Genomic DNA, 27,278 nt, shown 5'->3' with positions numbered 1-27,278 from the left:
GGGTATCTCCTATAAAGTAAAAAAGAAACTGCTATAATTTGCCCTGCTCATCAGTGAAGAAAGAGATCCAATTGTGATGGTACTCTAGATTTGGGGCTATCATTTATTAAGGCACACTGTTTCAGGGTGTTTACTGGGTTAACTGGAAGACTCCTGATTTGGGTGTGGCCCTGCTGCAAAAAATCTCTGCAGGAAGTACAGGCTGCAGTGTAAGCTGCCTGTCATTGGGAAGTGACCCATACACATGCTGTTTTGGAGAAAATCTGTGCCAGAGAGATGCTTAATGAAACATCTAGCAAGCCCCCGCCGAAGAACTGCAGTGCGGACCCTGCGAACTCTGGGGTTCAGTTTTGTCCTCTTTGCGCTCTTCAACTAACAACTCTACCCCATTTGAAAAGCAGCCCCTGGTTTGCTACTGGGCACTAGGAGAAACTGAACACATGACTACGGGGCAGTTAAGTATTTACGCAATCTAAATCGCTTGTTATGTACCTGCTATATATTTGGTGTTACATAATTTACCAAATCATAGAACTGGAACATTTTCAGCAGTAATTGTATTATAAAATGGAAATAGCATAAAATCCTGCACTAGCAGGTCCAGAATGTATGGGTTAAAATGCACAAAGTGGTTGAGATTTCAATGCCTACTCCTGCTGCTTCACTGTGTCTTCTTCATCCCGGTTACGGCCTCATGGAAAGTGCTGTGAAATGAGTTAGAAAAGAAAAAAAGGAAAGATCTGGATTATAAATAAATCAACATAGTATTCTCTCCCTAGGTGGAAAAGGAAAAAAGAGAAAGACAGTAGTGATGGGTATCTTCCCAGTGAGCTGGTTGTTCACTTACATAACATAGAGAAAACCCATGGTAAGGACTAACACTAATTCATATGTGATCCTATATGTTGCCTGTTAAATCAGGGACTTAAAATTGGAAAATTGGTGACAACTAAGTCTGAGTGAAGTAAGTTGATGAATATCTTGGCACAGGATATAAAGGTATTCATGTTCTACATAAACACCGATCAAGAATATCCACAATAGTAGACATTCTTAATAATTAATGCATAAGATTCATTCTTGGATGTCAGCCTTTTCCCCCAGGCACTCTGGTGTTTGCCCATGAACTCACATACAATGAGGCCCTGATAAAGGGATTGAGGCTCAGTACCTTCCCTTGCAAAAGCTTAGCTACATATCATTATTGTTGAGTGCAAAACCTGCTAATAACAGAGACCAATATTGAGACCAAAATGTCACCATTTCCAAAGAAACCAGCTAACCGCTGATTGTTTATATATTTTTTAAAATTTTTATTTTTATTTATTTATTTGAGACAGAGACAGATAGTGACAGAGTTAGCAAGAGAGAGCCCAAGCTGGGAGGAGAGGGAGAAGTAGGCTCCTACTTCAGGTTCTTTCTGCTGAGCAGGGAGCCCCATGAGGTGCTTGATGCCAGGACCCTGGGATCATGACCTGAGCTGAAGGCAGACATTTAACTGACTCCCCCAGGCACCCTGACACCAGACTGATTGTTTATAGAGGGGAAAAAGGGGCTGATCTCACAAAGATAGAAATATACTATCAATTACCTTTTCCAGTACCTCTACTAATGGACTTACAGAATTATTATTTGTAAGGTATATTACACAATGTCACCTGGGACTAGAGAACTCATTTCATACACATGAAGTGTCCTAATAGACCGACTAAATTCAGAAGTCTCACCACATGCTCCTGTGTCTCATGAGAAGCTCAGTTGAAGGTGGAATTGCTAATGGATGGAAACATTTGGGAGATTGCTTCAAGGTCAAAAGGAGCCCCTATAAGTTGCTCACCAGTAATTGTCTGCCCCATATATGGGTTGTAAAATGAAGTGTGGGGTGTATGTCTTAGTCTGTTTGGGCTGCTTTAACACAATAACACATACTGCATGGCTTATAAACAACAGAAATTTCTTAAAATTCTGGGAACTGTATGAACTTGCAGTTCTGGGAAGTCTAAGATAAAGGCACTAGCAATTCTGTGTCTGGTAAGAGCTCATTTCCTTAATAAGCTTGCCCCCCCCCCCCCGCCCCGTTTTTAATACAGCTGATAATGTTACATTAGTTTCAGGTATGTAACAGCGATTCAACAACTCTGTGAAACTCTCTGCTCACCACAAGTGTAGCTCCCATCTATCACCAATCAACACTACTATAATGTCACTGACTATATTCCCCATGCTGCACTTTCATCCCCTAGAGAGCTCTACTTTCACTTTGATCTCAACATGAGAGGAATGGGTGGGAGACATCTCTGGGGTCTTTTTTATCAGGGCATTAATGCTATTTGTGAGAGCTCTACTCTCATGGCCTAACCCCTCCCAAAGGCCTCATCTCCAAATATCACCATGGGGATTGGGTTTCAACATATGAATTTTGGGCAGATAAATGTTCAGTCCATTGCAGGGCAGGAATAATTACTCTTAGATTTCACCAAATCACCTAACAAATTTTTGCTTCCTCTTCATAGCAGCTGGGGATTAGTATGTTTGGAGGTCTTAGAGCCCTCAATTTATTGACTCAATATATCATTGCCTAAAATTCAGGTTCTTTCTAGTTATAAACTTCTGTAAATTAAATTTTTTTTAAAGATTTTATTTATTTATTTGACAGAGATCACAAGTAGGCAGAGAGGCAGGCAGAGAGAGAGGAGGAAGCAGGTTCCCCGCTGAGCGAAGAGCTCTATACGGGGCTCGATCCCAGGACACTGGGATCATGACCCGAGCTGAAGGCAGAGGCTTTAACTCACTGAGCCACCCAGGCGCCCCTGTAAATTAAATTTTAATGAAGATTCCTGTGCAAGATGTGCATTGTCACAGAGAGTTGCTGGTTCATATGATCAAAACTTGATATTAGAGACTAGCAGATGGTTTTCCAAAGTGGTTGTACAACATTAGACTCTAAATATAAAAGTTCTTGTTACTCTACATCCTTACAAATCCTTGGAGTTTAACGTTAGCTGGTTTGTATGTATGGTGTTTGTTATTAATTTTAAAGTCTCATTGTGAATGTAATTTGTATTATAGTCATGGCATTGAGAAGCTTTTCATATGCTTATTGACCATGTGGATATCTTGTTTTCTGAAGTGTTTGCCCAAATAATTTGGTTATTTGAAAAAAAAAAAGTTAGCATTTTAATTATTTGTAGGCTCTTTTTAATATGTTCTGGATATAAATCCTTTGTCAGATACATGTTTTGTAAATATACTTTCCAAGTCTATGGTTTGTTTTTTTACTTCCTTAAATCTATCTTTTGGTGTGTAGATTTAAATTTTAAGTCAAATTATTTTTAGGCTTAGCATCTTTTTTGTCCTAATTAAGAAATATTTGCCTATGCCATATTTATATTTTCTTTAGAAGCTTAAAATATTATCTTTGACATTTAAATCCATTTTGTATTAATTTTGGTGGAAAGGTTGATGTGGGGGATCAATAGTAACAAATTTTATAAACTTTTTTTTTCCATTTGGATATATATTTCTCCATCAATATGTGTTATGATGATTAATTTTATGTGTCAACCTCGCTGAGTAAAGGGAGGCCCAGCTAGTTGGTAAAACATTATCTCTGGGTGTACCTGTAAGGATGTATCTGTAAGAGATAACTCAGTCTACTGAATCAAAGTGCTAAAGACATCCACCCATGGAGCTCCCGCGTGGCTCCAGTGGTTAAGCATCCAAATCTTGATTGCAGTTCAGGTCATGATCTCAGGGTTGTGAGATCTCAAGGTTGTGAGACGGGACCCCATACCAGGACTGTGATGCATATGGAGCCTGCTTAAAATTTTATCTCCCCTCCTCTGTCCTTCCCCTGACCCTAACAGAAAAAAAAAAAAAAAAAGACATCCGCCTTCACCAAGGTGGGTGGGCATCATACAATATACTGAAGGTCTGAATAGAACAAAAAAGTGAAGGAAGAGTTAATTCTCTTATCTTGAGCTAAGACATTCATCTTTTCCTGCTCTTAAACTCATGGAACTACTGGTTCTTGAGTCTTTAGACTTTGGGACTTACATAAGCACCTACCCTTAAGATTTAGACTATATGATGTCACTGGCTTTCTTGGTACTCCAGCTTGCAGAGGAAGTATTTTGTGAAACCTAGACTCCACAACTGCACGAGATAATTCCTATAATAAATTTCCTTTTATCTACACCTATATCTATAGATATCCAATTGGTTCTGTTTCTCTGGGGAACCCTAATAAATTTTTTTTTAATTGAATAAACCTCCCCTTACCTTACTGAACTGCTCTCAAAATCAAGTAATTACATACAGGGGTTTATTTCTAGACTTTTTTGTTGTTGTTCCATTACTCTATTTGCTCACATATATGCTAGTATTTCATTGGCTCAATTAATGTAGTTTTATTCTAAATGTTGAGATACAGTACATCAGCCTTCTCTTTCCAGACTGCCTTGGCTCTTCTTTAAATTTGTATATAAAATATAAACTTATAATTATGTATTAAAAGTTTTAGAATCTAATTCAATAATATGTAACATATAGGATTATTTAAAATATATTAATATGTAATTATGTATCTATTATAAGGTTTATAATTCTTTTATGAGCAATCAACTTTAAGCTTTTTTTTTTTTTTTAATGAATTGAGAGAGAGCAAGAGAGAGAGAGAGCACGTGCACAAGTGAGCTGGAGAGGCAGAAAAAGCAGACTCCCCTGACAAGCAGAGTGCCCAGTGTGGGGCTGGATCCCAGAATTCTGGGATCCTGATCTGAGCCAAAGGCAGGTGCTTAACCAATTGAGCACTTACGTGCCCTTCAACTTTAAGGTGTTTTTTCGGTTGTTGTTGTTTTGTTTGTTTGTAGCAAGTTCCCTGTGGAACAGGGAATCTGATGTGGGGCTCGATCCTAGGACCCTGGGATCATGAACTGAGCCAAAGGCAGTTGCTTAACCAACTGAGCCACCCAGGCACTCTTCAACTTTAAGTTCTAAAATAAAAACCTACTAGAATTTGGAAGGGGTTAAATGTGATTCTATAGATCAACTTCAGGAGAAATGACATCTTAATATTCAGACTTTCAATTTATGACAATATGACAAGAGTATCTCTCTAGTTTTATTTAGGCCTTTAAACTTCCTGCACCAATTTTCAATGTATAGTTCTTACATGTGGTTAAAATTATTTTTTTTGGCTGCTACTGTAAACTATATTTTCAATTTTATTTCCTAATTATTTGTTACTATGCATATAGGGAAATATTGACAGTCTCTTAAAAGGCTCTCACCCCCAATTTTTAAATTTATATTTTTTTCTCTCTGTGCTTTTAATTTCAGATGACCTTTGAAGTTAATATAATTTTCTTTAGTATCCAATCTACTTTTAAGCCAATCAAATTAATGCTTCATTTCAAATATAATTTTTAGCTCTAGCATTGGTTTTGCTATTTAAACTCTCCATCTTTACACCATTCCATCCACATTTTACTCTAAATCACTTATTTATAATTCTTATTTATTTATTTTACTTTATTAATTCTTGCATTTGTGTCTCATCTATGGTTCTGCTTCTTGGGACTTTTTAACTTTTTACTGTGGTCACATTGACCTGCCACTTTGCAGGTCTTCTTCTTCTTCTTCTTTTTTATTTATTTATCTGTTAGGAGAGTGAGTGGGCATGCACAAGCAGGGGGAGAAGCAGAGGGAGAGGGAGAAGCAGATTTCTCATTGCACAGGGAGCCCAATGTGGGACTCAAGCCCAGGACCCTGGGATCATGACCTGAGCTGAAGGCAGGCACTTAGCCGACTGAACCACCCAGATGTCCTTCTAAGTTATTTTTGTGTGTCCTGTACTTTAGGTATAAAATATCAGTAAAGAGTCAAGTGGATAATAAGTTCTTCCAGAAGGGACTTGCTTTGCTCTTTTGATACTCAGATACTTTTATCTTCACTTTAACCAGTGGTTAGGTGAATATCCTAGTTTTTCACAGTGGGATTATTAGATCCTGCCCTCTCACAAGGCTTTGACATTTAATCAGCTTCCAAGTTTCTAGGACCATGGCTCAGTTACCCAGATTTTTTAAATGTGGAGAATTGGTTAGCAACCATTTGAGCCAAATTGTAGTAGAAAAATCTCAGCTGATTTCTCCTTAATGTTCCTTTGCCTATAATGGTCTTACTTTTTCACCCATTTTCTTTTTTCTGTAGACTCAACAACTGCATAAAGAAGTAAAGAGTGTTGGGGCATAAAGAAGTAAAGAGTAAAAAGCCACCCAGTTGGTTAAGTACCTGACTTCAGCTCAGGTTATGGTCTCAGGGTCTTGGGATTGAGTCCCATGTTGGGCTCTCTGCTCAGTTGGGAGTCTGCTTCTCCCTCCCCCTCTCTTTCTCTCAAGTAAATACATTTTAAGAAAAAAAAAAAAAAGAAGAAGAAGAGTGTTGCTGGTCTTTCTCATCTCTGAGGGGCCATCATTTTTCAGATATTATTTTTTTAAACTTTGTGTCGGTCATTCTTTCATGATTTTAAAAGGTATGTAATTTTTAAAGTTTTAGGTTTTTTCTTAGTATTAGTGTGCTCAATTCTCTTGTGACTCTATTTTGAGATCAGATCCCCAACATACATATTTTATGTTAATTCACTTTGCTCCCCACTTCACTATATTTTTTTCCCTGCTGTCACATATGAAGAGCAAAGAGCAGTGTTTTAAATTTCATTGAATTGGTATCATCTCAGGATGATAAGGTAGCTTTTAGGATTTTGCATGGAGCTAGATGTTTTCAACAGAACAGAAGGGAAAAATGAACCCTGAAGAGGAAAAAAAGGCTGAATCTTTGTCCTGCAAATGTTAACTTCACATTTCTCATCATACTCTGTGCTCCAGAAAATAATTTTTAAATTTCACCAGTGAACTCCCTTACCCATTTAACACTAATTTGGCTCAGCCACTAGGCAAGACATATTGGTAGAAATGGGAGGAGACCACATCTGAGCATCCTGAGATACCTGCAGTGTACCAGGATTCAAGATGGTTGATTCAGTGGTGGCTTCAAAAGTATACACACATGTAAATATTAGATAGGTTGAAAACTTAGTATTTGTGGACTTCACTGTGTATGTAAGCTCCAACTTGTAAAGAGCACTGGGTGTTATATGTAAGTGATGAATCACTTAATTCTACTCCTGAAACCAATAATACCCTATAGGCTCACTAATTAGAATTTAAATAAAAACTTTAAACAACCCAAAATTTATATATTTATAACATTATAATATATATAAATATAATATAAATATATATAATTTATAGATGACATTTATATATTGTATATAAATATATCAATAATATGTAATATAGAATTATATATAATATATAAAAATACATATATAACATTCTATTTAATGGTGAACTTTTGAATTTTCCTTGTGAAATAAATAAGATGAAGATGTCCATTACTACTACTGCTGACCAACACTGTATAACATTATGAAAATTCTGCTCTTCTACAATATGGCAAGAACAACAAAGCATACAGTTTAGGAAAAAATAATAGAATGGTCATAATTCACATCTCATGTCACTATGTACACAGAAAAACCAAAATATTAAAATAGAATTGAAAAATGAACTTAACAAGATCTCTAGATACAAAGTCATTATATATATTTCTATGTAATAACATACGATTACAAACTCATGTCCTCTTGAAATTATACTATTTACATTAGCATCAAGAACCAAATATCAAAGAGTAAAACTAAAAGTTGTTTAAGACCTAAAAATCACAAGACATTTTTGAGAGAATATAAAGGTGACCTGTCCAAGTAAATGGAACTTAATGAATTGCAATATTAAGAACTGCAAAAATGCCAGTTATTTCCAAATTTATCTGTAAATTAAAGAAAATCCCCAAATATAGGTGTATAAATTCACAAGTTGGTTCTTAAATATATATGAAAATCCAATGGGCCAAGAATGGACAAATCAGTAAAAGAACACAGTTGAAGGAATGTTACTACTAGGTATCTAAAACTTATTATAAAGCAACACTAATTAAGGCCATGTGTTGTTGATGCAAAACAGACTAATAAAAATAAATGAACAAAATAGAGAATCTAAAAGAGACTCCACACATCTTTGATTAAGATCAAAGATGACCCTGTAATATAGCATGGAAAGAAAAGTCTCTTCAGTAATTGATGCTGAGTCTACTGGGTACCCATATAGAAAAATATTTAATCTTGGCACTTACCTCACACCATATGCAAAAATCAATTCCAGAAGGACTGTAAATCTAAATGTCATAGATAAAGCAATAACACTTCTGGAAGCAAATATGTTAGAATATCTCAATAAGCTTTGGGTTGGCAAAGATTTCTTATGGTGGACATAAAAACATAAACCATGAAATAAAAAACTGATAGACAAACTATATTAAAATTTAAAGTATCGATTCATCAAAAGATTCTATTACAGAAAGTGAAAAGGTAAAATGAAAAGATATATGAATCCAGAATATATGAACTACTATGAACCAATAAAAGGAAGACAATACAATAGGAAAATAAACCAAAGATCTGACCAATTTATTAAACAATATCCAAATGGCCAATAAATAAAAAACTGCTAAATTTCATTAGCCTTCAACACACCGAAAGTGAAAACATAATGAGCTATCATGACACATTTGTAAAATGGCTAAAAAAAAAAAAAAGTAAAATAAGCTAGTATCAAGTGTCAGTAAGAGTGTGACATAATGGAAAGCCTTGTATACTACCACAGGAAGTGTAAATTGGTACTCCAACCTTAGATAACTTCACAGCATTTTCCACTAAAGTGGAATAAAAGTACATCCAATGACCCACTGATTCCATTTCTTTGTATAAGTGGGCCTATGTGCACCAAAAGATATGTAGAAGGATGTACATTACTGCACCAGTACTTACCACCGTAAACTAGAAACAACCCAAATGTTTAATGGAGGATTGGATAAAGTGTGGTCAGTTAATACAATGGAGTGCCATACAATGAGAATGATGCAAATATTTTTATGTGAAACACGGATTCATTTCACACACATTTTAAGCAAAAGTCATCATACACAATGAAATGTACGCTATATGATCTTATGTGAAGTTCAACAATGGAGTATCTTGTTTATGTTAAATTTGGTGGTGTACATTTATAGTTTGTGCATTACTTGGTATGCATGATATATTACTAAACATTTACTGATACATTTACAAATATACATTTATAGGTCTCCAAAAATATATTTCCTAGGAAACCATAATAGAAATTAAAGCACAAGTACAATGGTATTAACTGCAGCTTTCATAGAAAAAGAAAAGAGGCAAATGCCTGGTAATAAAGACTGCTTATTATATAACGATATCTGCCCATCATGGAATATAACACAGCCATTAGAAAGAATTAGAGTTACTATTTGATTTGGAAATATTTCTATGAACTATCAAATGAATAAAAGTGAAGTGCTAAAAGGTAGGAAAAAGATGTAGAATATTCAATTTTCATTAAAAAAATCACCCCAAATTAATTTGTTTGAATACATATATGTGTGTATGTGTGTGTGTATATATTTTACATTCACAAATTTTATATGTTATTGTGAGATCACGGAGAAATCTGAATAATGCCTACATTTTTGGATAGGAGGTGAGGACTGACATGGGTGGAAAGATGAGAACAAGGGGATTATACAAATTTATGTTAAGAAAAATACAACCCTAACAGTAACAGTTTTTGTTATAGTGAATAAATAGATGTATAAATATAAGATAAATAGAAAATGAAAATGAAGACTTAGAATAAAAAAACAAAAATAACTAAAAAGGAAAATTACAGCCAACTCTGCTCATTGATGCAAATATCTTTAGAAAAATATAAGCATCCAAACCAAACATTTGTTTTAAAAAAATGTATCATGACCATACTAGGTTTTCTCAAGAATGTAATGATGCTTAACATTCAAAAGCAGATTTATAGATGTAGTTTGCTACATCTCTTAAAAATTAAGAGAAACAATTGCCTCAAATATGAAAAATATTTTATTAAATTAAATACCTATTAATGATTAATAACTGCTAGCAAACTAGTAACTGGACAGTTCCTTAGCCTACTCATAAGTCATCTGCATGAGTTATCATTGCTAATGGAAACATGTCAGGAATATGTCAAGGGTTCCCAGTATGATTGCTCTAATTCAGTATTATTCTAACACATTCTCCCTATTCAAAATAATGGGATTGTTAACATATGGAAAAGGCCAAAATCTATAAAGCAAATTATAAAAATGGAGGAGAAAAGTATTTACGATATAAAGTTAGGACAAAATATGCACCTTTGAGATGACTATGAGAATTCCATTTACTTGCTTTGGTAGAGTCTTGACTGTGAGAGGATAACAAAATTACAACTTGTTATTACAATCTGAAGTGTCTCTATCTTTTCTAGCTTATCTAGGACTTTGTGCAGTAACAATTGGTAGGATAGTAGGATGTAACCACATCTACTTAGCAACATTGTCCGTTAGGCATTGGGATAGGAATGTTACCCTCAAGGAATTTATAATCTATTATGGAGAAGGAGGACTCATAAATGCTATGACACAATAAAAAGTTTAGGTAATATTATAAAAGCATGTTCAGAATATGTTGAAAGACCAAAGATGTAAGATTGCTTAGAATGACTAGGTGATGTCTGCACAAAGGATTTGGAGTTAAGTTTTGAGACAGATTGGGGAATGGCATTCCGGACAAAGGATACTAGAGTTAGAGTATCATGGGGGTATAAGATACCTGATGTAATTTGGAAATTAGACCAGTAGGACAGAAGGATAGGTGTAAGTGGAACTAGGGAATGGACTTCTTGAGAGGGAGAAAAGAGCTGGACTGTAGAGAGTTATCCATAGCCTAATAAGAAGTGTGGACATTACACAAAGGCATGGAGATCAATTCCATGTGCTTAAGTAGAACACAATTCAGATCTATATTTTTGTAGCATGGAACAGGAGACAAGGTAATAGAGGAAAAAGGGAGGTGGCTGTGGAAACAAAAAGTAGATGAACCATAAAGACGTGTGGCTTTGGTTTGAGGAAAAAGAGGATGAGAAGAGTTGGGGACACATCTAACTGAAGGTTCCTCTAGCATCCCCAGGCCAAGATCTCTAGCCCTGTAATGGTGAAAAAGGGGATCCTACCTCTAGGATTCTTTTTCTCCTATTTCCAACCCCAACAGGATTGAAAACCTCTGTGTGTTCACTTTAGATTAAAAATAAGTTCACGGGGAGGGTTCAAGATGGCGGAGAAGTAGCAGGCTGAGACTACTTCAGGTAGCGGGAGATCAGCTAGATAGCTTATCTAAAGATTGCAAACACCTACAAATCCAACAGGAGATCAAAAGAAGAAGAACAGCAATTCTAGAAACAGAAAATCAACCACTTTCTGAAAGGTAGGACTGGCGAAGAAGTGAATCCACAGCGACGGGAAGATAGACCACGGGGGGGATGGGCCAGCTCCCGGCAAGTGGTGGAGAAACGGAGCACAAAATCAGGACTTTTAAAAGTCTGTACCAGTGAGGGACAGGGTTCCAGAGGCTTCACCGGGGTGAAGCCCACGCTGGGTCAGCGTGGCCTTAGGTCCTGCAGGGTCACAGAAGGATTGGGGGTGTCTGAGTGTCACAGAGCTTTCAGGTATTAGAACAGGGAAGTCAGCTACAGAGACAGAGCCGAGGAGTGAGCTCTAAGCTCGGGGTTACCTTGAACTGGTCGCAGGCTCGGTCAGCTCAGAGCATGGCCAGAGGCCAGGGTGACGGGAGTAATTGGGTGCTGTTCTCTGAGGGCGCACTGAGGAGCGGGGCCCCAGGCTCTCGGCTCCTCTGGGCCGGAGACTGGGAAGCTGCCATCTTCATTCCCATCCTCCGGAACTCTATGGAAAGCTCTCAGGGAACAAAAGCTCCCGAAAGCAAACCCAAGCTGATTATTCAGCCCAGCCCTGCGTAAGGGAGGTGCAACTCCGCCTGGGGCAAAGACACTTGAGAATCACTACAACAGGACCATCCCCCAGAAGATCAACAAGAAACCCAGCCAAGACCAAGTTCACCTACCAAGGAGTGCAGTTTCAATACCAAGGAGAGCATCAAAATTCCAGAGGAGGAGAAAGCAAAGCACGGAACTCATGGCTTTCTTCCCATGATTCTTTAGCCGTGCAGTTAATTTAATTTTTTTTCCTTTTTCAAGTTTTTTTTCTCTTCTTCTGCTAAATTTTTTTTAACTTTTCCCCTTTTCGTTTTTAACTAGTTTATCTAATATATATATATATATATATATATATATATATATATATTCAGTTTTTATATTTTTGCTTTATTGGTTTTCATTTTTTAATTTTTTTTTTTCTTTCTGAACCTTTTTATCCCTTCTCCCCCCCCCCCTCACGATTTGGGATCTCTTCTGATTTGGCTAAAGCATATTTTCCTGGGGTTGTTGCCACCCTTTGAGTATTTTACTTGCTCCTTCATGTACTCTTATCTGGACAAAATGACAAGGCGGAAAAATTCACCACAAAAAAAAAGAACAAGAGGCAGTACCAAAGGCTAGGGACCTAATCAATACAGACATTGGTAATATGTCAGATCTAGAGTTCAGAATGACGATTCTCAAGGTTCTAGCCGAGCTCGAAAAAGGCATGGAAGATATTAGAGAAACCCTCTCGGGAGATATAAAAGCCCTTTCTGGAGAAATAAAAGAACAAAAAATTTAACCAAGTTGAAATAAAAAAAAGCTATTAATGAGGTGCAATAAAAAATGGAGGCTCCCACTGCTAGGATAAATGAGGCAGAAGAAAGAATTAGCAATATAGAAGACCAAATGACAGAGAATAAAGAAGCTGAGCAAAAGAGGGACACACAGCTACTGGACCACGAGGGGAGAATTCGAGAGATAAGTGACACCATAAGATGAAACAACATTAGAATAATTGGGATTCCAGAAGAAGAGGAAACAGAGAGGGGAGCAGAAGGTATATTGGAGAGAGTTATTGGAGAGAATTTCCCCAATATGGCAAAGGGAACAAGCATGAAAATCCAGGAGGTTCAGAGAACCCCCCTCAAAATCAATAAGAATAGGTCCACACCCCGTCACCTAATAGTAAAATTTACAAGTCTTAGTGACAAAGAGAAGATCCTGAAAGCAGCCCGGGAAAAGAAGTCTGTAACGTACAATGGTAAAAATATTAGATTGGCAGCAGACTTATCCACAGAGACCTGGCAGGCCAGAAAGAGCTGGCATGATATATTCAGAGCACTAAACGAGAACAACATGCAGCCAAGAATACTATATCCAGCTAGGCTATCATTGAAAATAGAAGGAGAGATTAAAAGCTTCCAGGACAAACAAAAACTGAAAGAATTTGCCAACACCAAGCCAGCTCTACAGCAAATATTGAAAGGGGTTCTCTAAGCAAAGAGAGACCCTAAAAGTAGTAGATCAGAAAGGAACAGAGACAATATACAATAACAGTCACCTTACAGGCAATACAATGGCACTAAATTCATATCTCTCAATACTTACCCTGAATGTTAATGGGCTAAATGCCCCAATCAAAAGACACAGGGTATCAGAATGGATCAAAAAACAAAACCCATCTATATGTTGCCTACAAGAAACTCATCTTAAACCCGAAGACACCTCCAGATTTAAAGTAAGGGGGTGGGAAAGAATTTACCATGCTAATGGACAGCAGAAGAAAGCAGGAGTGGCAATCCTTATATCAGATCAATTAGATTTTAAGCCAAAGACTATAATAAGAGATGAGGAAGGACACTATATCATACTCAAAGGATCTGTCCAACAAGAAGATCTAACAATTTTAAATATCTATGCCCCTAACGTGGGAGCAGCCAACTATATAAACCAATTAATAACAAAATCAAAGAAACACATCAACAATAATCCAATAATCGTAGGTGACTTTAACACTCCCCTCCCTGAAATGGACAGATCATCCAAGCCAAAGATCAACAAGGAAATAAAGGCCTTAAATGACACACTGGACCAGATGGACATCACAGATCTATTCAGAACATTTCATCCCAAAGCAACAGAATACACATTCTTCTCTAGTGCACATGGAACATTCTCCAGAATAGATCACATTCTTGGTCCTAAATCAGGTCTCAACTGGTATCAAAAGATTGGGGTCATTCCCTGCATATTTTCAGACCACAATGCTCTGAAGCGAGAACTCAATCACAAGAGGAAATTTGGAAAGAACCCAAATACATGGAGACTAAACAGCATCCTTCTAAAGAATGAATGGGTCAACCAGGAAATTAAAGAAGAATTGAAAAAAATTCATGGAAACAAATGATAATGAAAACACAACAGTTCAAAATCTGTGGAACACAGCAAAGGCAGTCCTGAGAGGAAAGTATATAGTGGTACAAGCCTTTCTCAAGAAACAAGAAAGGTCTCAGGTACACAACCTAACCCTACACCTAAAGGAGCTAGAGAAAGAACAAGAAAGAAAGCCTAAACCCAGCAGGAGAAGAGAAATCATAAAGATCAGAGCAGAAATCAATGAAATAGAAACCAAAAAAAACAATAGAACAAATCAACGAAACTAGGAGCTGGTTCTTTGAAAGAATTAATAAGGTTGATAAACCCCTGGCCAGACTTATCAAAAAGAAAAGAGAAAGGACCCAAATAAATCAAATCATGAATGAAAGAGGAGAGATCACAACTAACACCAAAGAAATACAGACAATTATAAGAACATACTATGAGCAACTCTACGCCACCAAATTGGACAATCTGGAAGAAATGGATGCATTCCTAGAGACATATAAACTACCACAAGTGAACCAGGAAGAAATAGAAAGCCTGAACAGACCCATCACCAGTAAGGAGATTGAAACAGTCATCAAAATTCTCCAAACAAACAAAAGCCCAGGGCCAGACGGCTTCCCGGGGGGAATTCTACCAAACATTTAAAGAAGAACTAATTCCTATTCTCCTGAAACTGTTCCAAAAAATAGAAATGGAAGGGAAACTTCCAAACTCATTTTATGAGGCCAGCATCACCTTGATCCCAAAACCAGACAAGGATCCCATCAAAAAAGAGAACTACAGACCAATATCCTTGATGAACACAGAACAAAAATTCTCGCCAAAATACTAGCCAATAGGATTCAACAGTACATTAAAAGGATTATTCACCACGACCAAGTGGGATTTATTCCAGGGCTGCAAGGTTGGTTCAACATCCGCAAATCAATCAATGTGATACAACACATTAATAAAAGAAAGAACAAGAACCATATGATACTCTCCATAGATGCTGAAAAAGCATTTGCAAAGTACAGCATCCCTTCCTGATCAAAACTCTTCAAAGAGTAGTGATAGAAGGTACATACCTCAATATTATCAAAGCCATCTATGAAAAACCCACCGCAAATATCATCTCAATGGAGAAAAACTGAAAGCTTTTCCGCTGAGGTCAGGAACACGACAGGGATGTCCGTTATCACCACTGCTATTCAACATACTACTAGAAGTCCTAGCCTCAGCAATCAGACAACAAAAGGAAATTAAAGGCATCCAAATCGGCAAAGAAGAAGTCAAACTATCACTCTTCGCAGATGATATGATACTATATGTGGAAAACCCAAAAGACTCCACTCCAAAACTGCTAGAACTTGTACAGGAATTCAGTAAAGTGTCAGGATATAAAATCGATGCACAGAAATCAGTTGCATTTCTCTACACCAACAAGAAGACAGAAGAAAGAGAAATTAAGGGGTCCATCCCATTTACAATTGCACCCAAAACTATAAGATACCTAGGAATAAACCTAACCAAAGAGACTAAGAATCTATACACAGAAAACTATAAAGTACTCATGAAAGAAATTGAGGAAGACACCAAGAAAGGGAAAAATGTTCCATGCTCCTGGATTGGAAGAATAAATATTGTGAAAATGTCTATGCCACCTAAAGCAATCTACACATTTAATGCAATTCCTATCAAAGTACCATCCATTTTTTTCAAAGAAATGGAACAAATAATCCTAAAATGTATATGGAACCAGAAAAGACCTCGAATAGCCAAAGCAATATTGAAAAAGAAAGCCAAAGTTGGTGGCATCACAATTCCGGACTTCAAGCTCTATTACAAAGCTGTCATCATCAAGACAGCATGGTACTGGCACAAAAACAGACACATAGATCAATGGAACAGAATAGAGAGCCCAGAAATAGACCCTCAACTCTATGGTCAACTCATCTTCGACAAAGCAGGAAAGAATGTCCAATGGAAAAAAGACAGCCTCTTCAATAAATGGTGTTGGGAAAATTGGACAGCCACATGCAGAAAAATGAAATTGGATCATTTCCTTACACCACACACGAAAATAGACTCAAAATGGATGAAGGACCTCAATGTGAGAAAGGAATCCATCAAAATCCTTGAGGAGAACACAGGCAGCAACCTCTTCGACCTCAGCCACAGCAACATCTTCCTAGGAACATCGCCAAAGGCAAGGGAAGCAAGGGCAAAAATGAACTATTGGGATTTCATCAAGAGCAAAAGCTTTTGCACAGCAAAGGAAACAGTGAACAAAACCAAAAGACAACTGACAGAATGGGAGAAGATATTTGCAAACGACATATCAGATAAAGGGCTAGTGTCAAAAATCTATAAAGAACTTAGCAAACTCAACACCCAAAGAACAAATAATCCAATCAAGAAATGGGCAGAGGACATGAACAGACATTTCTGCAAAGAAGACATCCAGATGGCCAACAGACACATGAAAAAGTGCTCCATATCACTCGGCATCAGGGAAATACAAATCAAAACCACCATGAGATATCACCTCACACCAGTCAGAATGGCTAAAATGAACAAGTCAGGAAATGACAGATGCTGGCGAGGATGCGGAGAAAGGGGAACCCTCCTACACTGTTGGTGGGAATGCAAGCTGGTGCAACCACTCTGGAAAACAGCATGGAGGTTCCTCAAAATGTTGAAAATAGAACTACCCTATGACCCAGCAATTGCACTACTGGGTATTTACCCTAAAGATACAAACGTAGTGATCCGAAGGGGCACGTGCACCCGAATGTTTATAGCAGCAATGTCTATAATAGCCAAACTATGGAAAGAACCTAGATGTCCATCAACAGACGAATGTATAAAGAAGAAGTGGTATATATACACAATGGAATACTATGCAGCCATCAAAAGAAATGAAATCTTGCCATTTGCGACGACGTGGATGGAACTAGAGGGTATCATGCTTAGCGAAATAAGTCCATCGGAGAAAGACAACTATCATATGATCTCCCTGATATGAGGGAGAGGAGATGCAACATGGGGGGTTAAGGGGGTAGGAGAAAAGTAAATGAAACAAGATGGGATTGGGAGGGAGACAAACCATAAGTGACTCTCAATCTCACAAAACAAACTGAGGGTTGATGGGGGGGAGGGGTGTTGGGAGAGGGGGGTGGGGTTATGGACATTGGGGAGGGTATGTGCTATGGTGAGTGCTGTGAAGTGTGTAAACCTGGCGATTCACAGACCTGTACCCCTGGGGATAAAAATATATGTTAATAAAAAATAAAATTAAAAATAAAAGTTCACTTTTTATTCAGGTTTACTCAAGTGTTAATGTATTTTTCAAAAGATTTTCATGATGGAAATAATTTAAATTTTATAATTGATACATGTATCTACTAATTTCAATGGAAATGTGTCTTCAGCTACATGTGCTCTGAAACTCTCAATGTACTTCAGTAGCTAATAAATGGATCCAGGATTTTATTTTTCTTTTTTCTAACTTTTTTATCTTCCTTAGGAATATATTCTTGTTCTTCCTTTTCTTTTTTGGGAAAATATATTGCAATAAACAAATCCTGTTTGATATGATTTTATTTATATTCATTTTACCTTTTAGCTTGCAAGAAAATTGACTCCTTCCACCTTTTAGTTACTTAGTACTTTTCCTTGGATATTTAAGATATTGAGATACATCATAGTTTCTTCATAGCAAACTCAACTTTGTCAGCTTATTTTCTTAGATCAGGAGAGTTTACCAGCATCTCTTTATACCTATTTATATTTTTAAAGTACTTTTATATTTCCCCAGATCATCTTGGATGTTGGCTTTCATCACAATGATAGTCTGCACTAGTTGTCATTTGGTATTTAAGGTAACTTGATGTTTGTAACTGCTCTATGAAAGTCCATGGTTAAGATATATTCTGATGTCCAAAACAGCAGTATTTATTAAAATGCAGATACTAAAATCTCTGTAAATTGTTATTCTAATTTTGCTGGAGCATTGCAGTTTCTAGGAGCAAGATTCAGCATGACAATTATTCCTATTTTGACACTAATTGTTTTTTCTGTCAAGTAGAACATATTTGCATAACTTCATCAACATCAGAGTAAGTTTAATAATATGCTGTATCGAGTTCATACTCTAATTGCACATTCTAAAAACTCAATTTTCATTTGTAGTGGTCTTGAAAAACTAAAGCTCTTTCACCATTTTGATGACTGAAACTTTCAGTGCTTACAATTAGAACAGCTTTTATTTTATAGTCTCTCCAGCTTGCAAGGATTCCTCTTTTTGAAGGAATTGTTCTCTGATTCACAGGTATGAGAGCTCAGGAGTCACTGTGGATCTCAGATACTTAGGGGAACATGTTCAGGAAAGAGATTCTGGTACATCACTGGATTTTTCATCTTACTATCTATAACACCATCTTTATATAAAATTATTATGTTTACCCCCTAAAAAATCAGGAAGGACCTTTATCTAATTTTAAGATTTTGATTTTTTTTTTTTTTTGAGAGAGTAGGTACATGCAGGCACACTCAGGAATAGGGAGGGACGGAGGGAGAGTGAGAGAGAGAAACTTAAATAGGCTCCACACCCAGTGCTCGAGCCTAGAGCAGGATCTCACAACCCTAAGATCATGACCTGAGCTAAAATTAGGAGTCAGAGGCTTAACTGACTGAGGTGTCCCTAAGTTGAGTTTTTTCAACTAAATATATTTAACTTTATGAAAAATCTCTATGTTTTTCTTATTTTTCTTATTTCATGATCAACTGGCACCAAACCTTCTTATCCTTCAGTTTTAGCACCTGTCAGTTCATAGTTGGTTATTATATTTATAATGATATCTTTCCCTTCCATTAGACAGTATTCCCCTTGGAGGGAAATTGGTTCTCTTATGCATCATACCCAGGTAGCCTATAACACATGTCTTTTTACTGAGTATTGCCTGTTTGTAAGTTATAGAAGTACTATGGATGTAGCCTGGGAGAAATTTCTTGTTTTTGTTTTACTTTTAGTGCAGGATTGAGTGGAAATGTGTGAGAATAAGATTTGGACAAACCAGTACTTTTTACCTAGTAAAGTTTAAATCTTTACTATATAGACTATCAAGTAGCTCAATAATAAGGACTTAAAGTCTTATTTCACCAATTGTCTTTGCTTTATGAATCCCATGATTACCTGGGGGGTATTTTGAGGGCCATCCCTAATGACTTAGTTTTCATTTTTAAAGGCATCACTATTTTTCAGGCTTTAACAATTTCAGCAGCTCTAGGGTAGACAATAATACGTGTCTTGGAAATAAATTATAGGCTAAAAGCATTGTTGAGCCATTTGCATTTAAGACTCATTTGCTGAAATCATCAGGCTGGGTTATAATAGATTGGGACTGAAGCAGTGGCTGCTTTAGACTTTCAGAAACTACTCTGACTTGGAAATTATTTCAAAAGTAAGCCAGAATCTTTAGTAATAGCACGTACTGAGGATATACTTACTAGATTAGTTGACCTGCCACTGAAGATACAATTCTTACGTCTAAGACCAAGTAGGGTGTTTAGCATAGCAGTGGGAATTACATGCTTTTGCCTTTCTGCCAGGAGCACAGCATGTGGCAGGTGGGTGGTGTTCTGGTCTTAGAAGTCTTAACTCCCAAACTCTGGGCAACTCTAGTTTGGCAAAGAATTAGTCTCAGAAGTTGTAATTCATCAAGCAGCTGACATCTGAGGCTGTAACAAACTAGGAAACAACCCATTCCTTTGTGGGCAAGTGAAGACAATTATCAGAAGTCAAAGAGTTTTGCACATTTTGAACATACTCTCTAGCTCCATTCCAAATACCTTAAGTATTTCACATATCTACCAGCATACATTTTAAGCAACGGAGCAAACACAGGAAATTTCTGCACCTGCTCCACAGAACTCCTCTCACATACCCAACTGAATTAATCTCATTTGACCGCTCAATTATTGCTCCACAGAACTCCTCTCACATACCCAACTGAATTAATCTCATTTGATCGCTCAATTATTGCCAATGTACACATTAAATTATCACTTCAAGGTAATTTGTTTCGAAATTATTTGACATAGAATTAATCACCTGAAAGCATCACAAAGTAGATTTCAGGTTTTGCCAGACACAAAAAGTGGTTTGCAAGCATCACATTGCATGGGCTTTGCTCCTGTCCTACCTACTCGAGCACATATTCTCACCAGCCTTTTCTCCCACTGCCTGTCTAGTGCCTTCATTCATATTCACTGCTGTCTAGCATACAGGCATTCTGTTGCTTGGTTTCCCCCAGCTCTGTGCTTCCTCACGTCTTCACTGATGTGGTTCATTGGTTAACTCTCCAAGTAGTTGACTTAGTCATAATTCTGGGCACAGCATTCTTCAAAGAAACCTCTTCAGCCTCCAGAATTACATTAGGTACTCTAGTTACATGAAAACGCTCTTATTTAAACACAAGATAATTTACCGAATTGCTACTTCTCTCGTTAGAATTACAAGCTCCATGTGGCTAGGTGTTTTGTCTCTGCTGCTTTTAGATCTGTATTCAACAACGGCCACAATTTTTTTCTGTAGAAATGACATCTAGAATATGATGGCGGCAGTGCATTTTCCAAGCTAGTCCTTTAAGACAGTAGCATCTGTGTCAGATTTTCTACTACCATCACTGTAAGGCAATACCCTGAGATGACAGCAGCCTGAACTTTCTTGGGCAACTGACCTTAAAACCAGCGGTTTCAAGTCCTGTCTTGACAGGGTTACATTCCTTGCTATTCAACTGGGAAAGGATAGAGTTTTACTTGATTCTCATTTTGCATAGAAGCATATGAATTCGTAAGGCCTTTGGGGACTATTTACAGAGGTAGAATCTTTCAAATTCTTATACATCTAAGAGTTGATAGCAGTGAGCACAGAGGTTTGGGGAAATTTAGGTAAACATAACCATCTCTGGTGTGTTCGTTTGTTAGGGTGGCTATAACAGAATATGGCGATCATAAACTGGGTGCCTTAAGCAACAGAAATTTATTTTCTCACAGTTCTAGAAGCTGGAAGTCCAAGATTAAGGGTTCAGCAGTTTAGGTTTCTCCTGAGGCCCCTCTCCCTGGTTTACAGATGGCCTTTTCTCTGCACATATGCCTCCCTAGTGCCTCTTCCTCTTATAAAGACAACCAGTCATATTGGATTTGGGCCTTAATCTCAAGACCTCATTTAATCTTAATTACCTTCTTATAGGCCCTATTTCCAAATACAGTCACAGTGGGGGGCAGGGCTTCAATATATGAATTTTTAGGAAACACAACTCAGTCCATAACATCTAATAAACCCCAGGATACACTGGTTACATAGGTAGCTACTCATTCAAAGAATAATCTTTAATGTTGCTTTATTTTGATTTTATATATATATATATCTATATATATAGATATATATAATACATCACATTCATAAATGTACAGAAATATGTATATAAATATTTTAAGTATGAAACTTACTATTCTGAGAAAGATCTTAAAATAGAGTCTGCATTTTGTGGTTAAGATTACATAGTCAACTCACCCCTAAGAGATAGTAGTATATTATTATTTTAAGAAATATCTTAGGAGGAAATAATATTTCTCATGAAATAGCTTTACAGACCTACATATGCAGACAGATAAATTCTGCTCTACATCATCCACTGCATTTGAGGGAATGAAAAGAAATTGCCAACTTCTGCTGCAAGACTGCTCTTACAGTGTCTGCATATGGGAATTGGGACCTTTATAATCCACTGATATGGCCTTATATTGTACATTTTGATATGTACTGATATGAAAAAATATAAATATTTATTTTGCACAGACTTATCTAAGATTGCTTACATTTGGACTAGATTTCTTTTGTTTTGTCTTGATCTGTGATTCCAGGTAGATTCTCAGACTATTTCTGATCCAAGGTATTTGTTTTACCGTATTATGGAGCCCATTTTATCCACAGGAAGGTAAATGGTTCAACTTGAGTGAACTAATTTACTATGTGACAAGGCTGTTGTCTTTTTTGATGTGAGAAGATCCAATCTCCTATTTAATACAATCAGTGCAGGAAGTCTATGAACTGTTTGAATTGAAATGAAAAAACATAATGATGACATTTATAACATCTGTCACATTAGATTTGCTTGGTCTATATATCTCTCTGAGGAATAATAGTGATTTATACAAATTGGTTCTCACTGCAATTTGTATCAGTGTAAAGATGCCACCAGATATATGGAGAATTTTATTTGCTTCAAACTGAATGTCTGCTTAATTGTATTTGCCACTAAATGGAAATACTACCCTCTGGCATATCTGTTTAGATATAATGGTTAATTTATTTTGTGGTTTTATAACTTCAGTCTCTTCCACTCGTTAGATACTTAAAAGCTAACTTTTTTCTTTCTGCCAATATATGTATATGTTTATGTATATGTATGTAACATCTTTATGTCACAAATCTGGTAACTATAATTTTATTCTCCAGGAAATTCATTGCCTAGGTATGCTTTCTTTCTCATGTAGAAGGAAAAGAGGAAGAAGAAGGGAAAAAAAAAAAACCTTATTCTGTCTACTATTAAACTATAGCAGTGGTTTCCAATGCAGTGGGGAGAGAAGGCAATTTTGCCCTTCAAAGGATATTTGGTAACTGAAGAAATTCTGGGTTGTCACAACTGCTGAGGGATGCTACTGGCATCTAGTGGGCAGAGGCTAGGGATACTACTGAACATCCTATAATCACAGAACAGTCCTAAACAACCAAATATCTAGCCCAAAATGTCATTAGTCCCAAGGCTGGTAAAATCTTGAACTACAGAATGGTTCCTTAGTGTTATGGAGTGACATTATCAAGATATGTCTATATAGAACCTCGCATTTCCATTGAAAGTAAACAACTTTAAAAATCTAAATAATTTATATAGGTATATATTATGTAGATAAATTCCAAGAAATCCAATTACATTTTTTATTTGTAATTGGGAATGTTTTAGACTTCTGATTTCTTTCTGGTTGTTCCTATTCCATCCCCCAGTGTAGGGCTTTCCCCTTCGTTGGATGGAGCTGTGTGCGGTTTCCCAGAAGACATCCTTTTCTTTGAAGGAAAAAAGTGGAGGCAGCGCAGGAACTCATCCTCTATCATGATTTTGGCTCTCTGTTGTCTGGCATTCTTGTGTCTTTGTTATCCATGACAGTGACCTATATTGGCTTCTCCTTTGAAATGAACACTTTTTTCTGTCCTTTTCACTAAGTTTTCTTCTTCTTCCCATTCTTTATGTGTATGCATCACCCAAGGCTCTCACACTGAATTCCTTTCTTCTGAATTTGCTCCTATGACAATTCCATTCACCTTATGGTTTCAATAGTGATTTCTAGGTGATTATTAGACTTGCAGTTTAAAGCTCAGTCTCTTTTTCTGAGTTGCAGATGTTTTCCTGGGTACCAGCTGCCTTGCCCAACTGTGCTTTCCTTAAATGCACATCTCATCTTCAGGCTCACCACCTTCACATAGTCTGTGCTAAATCACGCAGATTGTATCACATGTAATTATCTGCCTTTTCCATCTACTGAGTACTATTTGAAAATGGCATTCTCTCAAAAGCAGAGATTCCTTGAATTACTACACTGCCAAAATGCTCAGTGCCAACTCTTCACTAATGCATTAAAAGAAAGTCATCATCCTGACATTAAGACCTTCTGTAATATGTTCCTAACCATTTATTTCCTGCTTTAACAATGTGTACACCCAAAGAAACTCCACATTCCAGCCCAACTAACTTGAGCCTGGATCCCCAATATGCCCTATGTATTCCACAGTATGTGTTTTTTCAAGCTTACTTGCCCCCCTCCAACTGTGTACCACATCACTGCATATCATGTGGGAAGCCTTTCTCGAAGCTTCTGATGTTCCTCCATCTCCAACATGATCGTTCTCTTCTGTGAACATCCAGAGCTCTGTTGCCACATTGTCTTTAATGCTTACCTGGTGGAATGGTCATCCTTGTCTAATTTTCTGTGTTAAATAGACTGCATCTTGTTAGATGGACAACATAGATTTTGCTTTGCTGATCTGTTTTTTTCCCAAAGCACTAAACATAAAATGCTACACATCACTCAAGGTTCAGTAAATAGGTCGTATTTAAATTGCAATCTACCTCTTGTCCTAGATCTTTAACTGCTCACAGCACATTTGTATATTTCATCTCAAATTCTACTCACATGGGAAGTTGAACGCATCTTCCCTGATCACAAGATTCTTCATTGAGAATTTCTTATTTTTGTCAGGTTGGCACATTGTTCTTATTAGTTAAGTTAAAAAAGAAAAAAAACTGTCTTTACTTTTATACCTTTTTTTTGTTTTGTTTTTAAATTTTATTTTTTATTAACATATATTTTTATCCCCAGGGGTACAGGTCTGTGAATCGCCAGGTTTACACACTTCACAGCACTCACCATAGCACATACCCTCCCCAATGTCCATAACCCCACCCCCTCTCCCAACACCCCTCCCCCCCATCAACCCTCAGTTTGTTTTGTGAGATTGAGAGTCACTTATGGTTTGTCTCCCTCGCAATCCCATCTTGTTTCATTTACATTTCTCCTACCCCCTTAACCCCCCATGTTGCATCTCCCCTCCCTCATATCAGGGAGATCATATGATAGTTGTCTTTCTCCGATGGACTTATTTCGCTAAGCATGATACCCTCTAGTTCCATCCACGTCGTCGCAAATGGCAAGATTTCATTTCTTTTGATGGCTGCATAGTATTTCATTGTGTATATATACCACTTCTTCTTTATACATTCGTCTGTTGATGGACATCTAGGTTCTTTCCATAGTTTGGCTATTATAGACATTGCTGCTATAAACATTCGGGTGCACGTGCCCCTTCGGATCACTACGTTTGTATCTTTAGGGTAAATACCCAGTAGTGCAATTGCTGGGTCATAGGGTAGTTCTATTTTCAACATTTTGAGGAACCTCCATGCTGTTTTCCAGAGTGGTTGCACCAGCTTGCATTCCCACCAACAGTGTAGGAGGGTTCCCCTTTCTCCGCATCCTCGCCAGCATCTGTCATTTCCTGACTTGTTCATTTTAGCCATTCTGACTGGTGTGAGGTGATATCTCATGGTGGTTTTGATTTGTATTTCCCTGATGCCGAGTGATATGGAGCACTTTTTCATGTGTCTGTTGGCCATCTGGATGTCTTCTTTGCAGAAATGTCTGTTCATGTCCTCTGCCCATTTCTTGATTGGATTATTTGTTCTTTGGGTGTTGAGTTTGCTAAGTTCTTTATAGATTTTTGACACTAGCCCTTTATCTGATATGTCGTTTGCAAATATCTTCTCCCATTCTGTCAGTTGTCTTTTGGTTTTGTTCACTGTTTCCTTTGCTGTGCAAAAGCTTTTGCTCTTGATGAAATCCCAATAGTTCATTTTTGCCCTTGCTTCCCTTGCCTTTGGCGATGTTCCTAGGAAGATGTTGCTGTGGCTGAGGTCGAAGAGGTTGCTGCCTGTGTTCTCCTCAAGGATTTTGATGGATTCCTTTCTCACATTGAGGTCCTTCATCCATTTTGAGTATATTTTCGTGTGTGGTGTAAGGAAATGATCCAATTTCATTTTTCTGCATGTGGCTGTCCAATTTTCCCAACACCATTTATTGAAGAGGCTGTCTTTTTTCCATTGGACATTCTTTCCTGCTTTGTCGAAGATGAGTTGACCATAGAGTTGAAGGTCTATTTCTGGGCTCTCTATTCTGTTCCATTGATCTATGTGTCTGTTTTTGTGCCAGTACCATGCTGTCTTGATGATGACAGCTTTGTAATAGAGCTTGAAGTCCGGAATTGTGATGCCACCAACTTTGGCTTTCTTTTTCAATATTGCTTTGGCTATTCGAGGTCTTTTCTGGTTCCATATACATTTTAGGATTATTTGTTCCATTTCTTTGAAAAAAATGGATGGTACTTTGATAGGAATTGCATTAAATGTGTAGATTGCTTTAGGTGGCATAGACATATTCACAATATTTATTCTTCCAATCCAGGAGCATGGAACATTTTTCCATTTCTTGGTGTCTTCCTCAATTTCTTTCATGAGTACTTTATAGTTTTCTGTGTATAGATTCTTAGTCTCTTTGGTTAGGTTTATTCCTAGGTATCTTATAGTTTTGGGTGCAATTGTAAATGGGATGGACCCCTTAATTTCTCTTTCTTCTGTCTTCTTGTTGGTGTAGAGAAATGCAACTGATTTCTGTGCATCGATTTTATATCCTGACACTTTACTGAATTCCTGTACAAGTTCTAGCAGTTTTGGAGTGGAGTCTTTTGGGTTTTCCACATATAGTATCATATCATCTGCGAAGAGTGATAGTTTGACTTCTTCTTTGCCGATTTGGATGCCTTTAATTTCCTTTTGTTGTCTGATTGCTGAGGCTAGGACTTCTAGTAGTATGTTGAATAGCAGTGGTGATAACGGACATCCCTGTTGTGTTCCTGACCTCAGCGGAAAAGCTTTCAGTTTTTCTCCATTGAGATGATATTTGCGGTGGGTTTTTCATAGATGGCTTTGATAATATTGAGGTATGTACCTTCTATCACTACTCTTTGAAGAGTTTTGATCAGGAAGGGATGCTGTACTTTGCAAATGCTTTTTCAGCATCTATGGAGAGTATCATATGGTTCTTGTTCTTTCTTTATTAATGTGTTGTATCACATTGATTGATTTGCGGATGTTGAACCAACCTTGCAGCCCTGGAATAAATCCCACTTGGTCGTGGTGAATAATCCTTTTAATGTACTGTTGAATCCTATTGGCTAGTATTTTGGCGAGAATTTTTGTTCTGTGTTCATCAAGGATATTGGTCTGTAGTTCTCTTTTTTGATGGGATCCTTGTCTGGTT

The 27,278-nt window shown here is 37.2% G+C and overlaps 1 long non-coding RNA gene across 1 annotated transcript in view; it reads left to right on the top strand.

The window, feature by feature from the left end:
* Positions 1 to 237: 237 nt before the first annotated feature.
* LOC125095916 (uncharacterized) overlaps positions 238 to 27,278 on the top strand; it is a 71,828-nt gene continuing 44,787 nt past the window's right edge. Inside the window, exons 1-2 of the long non-coding RNA XR_007126002.1 lie at positions 238 to 454; positions 780 to 868. This is a non-coding gene — a long non-coding RNA (uncharacterized LOC125095916). The remainder of the gene's footprint in view (positions 455 to 779; positions 869 to 27,278) is intronic.

The sequence above is a fragment of the Lutra lutra genome, chromosome 3 (genome assembly GCF_902655055.1).
Source record: "Lutra lutra chromosome 3, mLutLut1.2, whole genome shotgun sequence".
Classification (NCBI taxonomy): Eukaryota; Metazoa; Chordata; class Mammalia; order Carnivora; family Mustelidae; genus Lutra; species Lutra lutra.
This window is presented reverse-complemented; position numbering and strand designations above follow the sequence as displayed.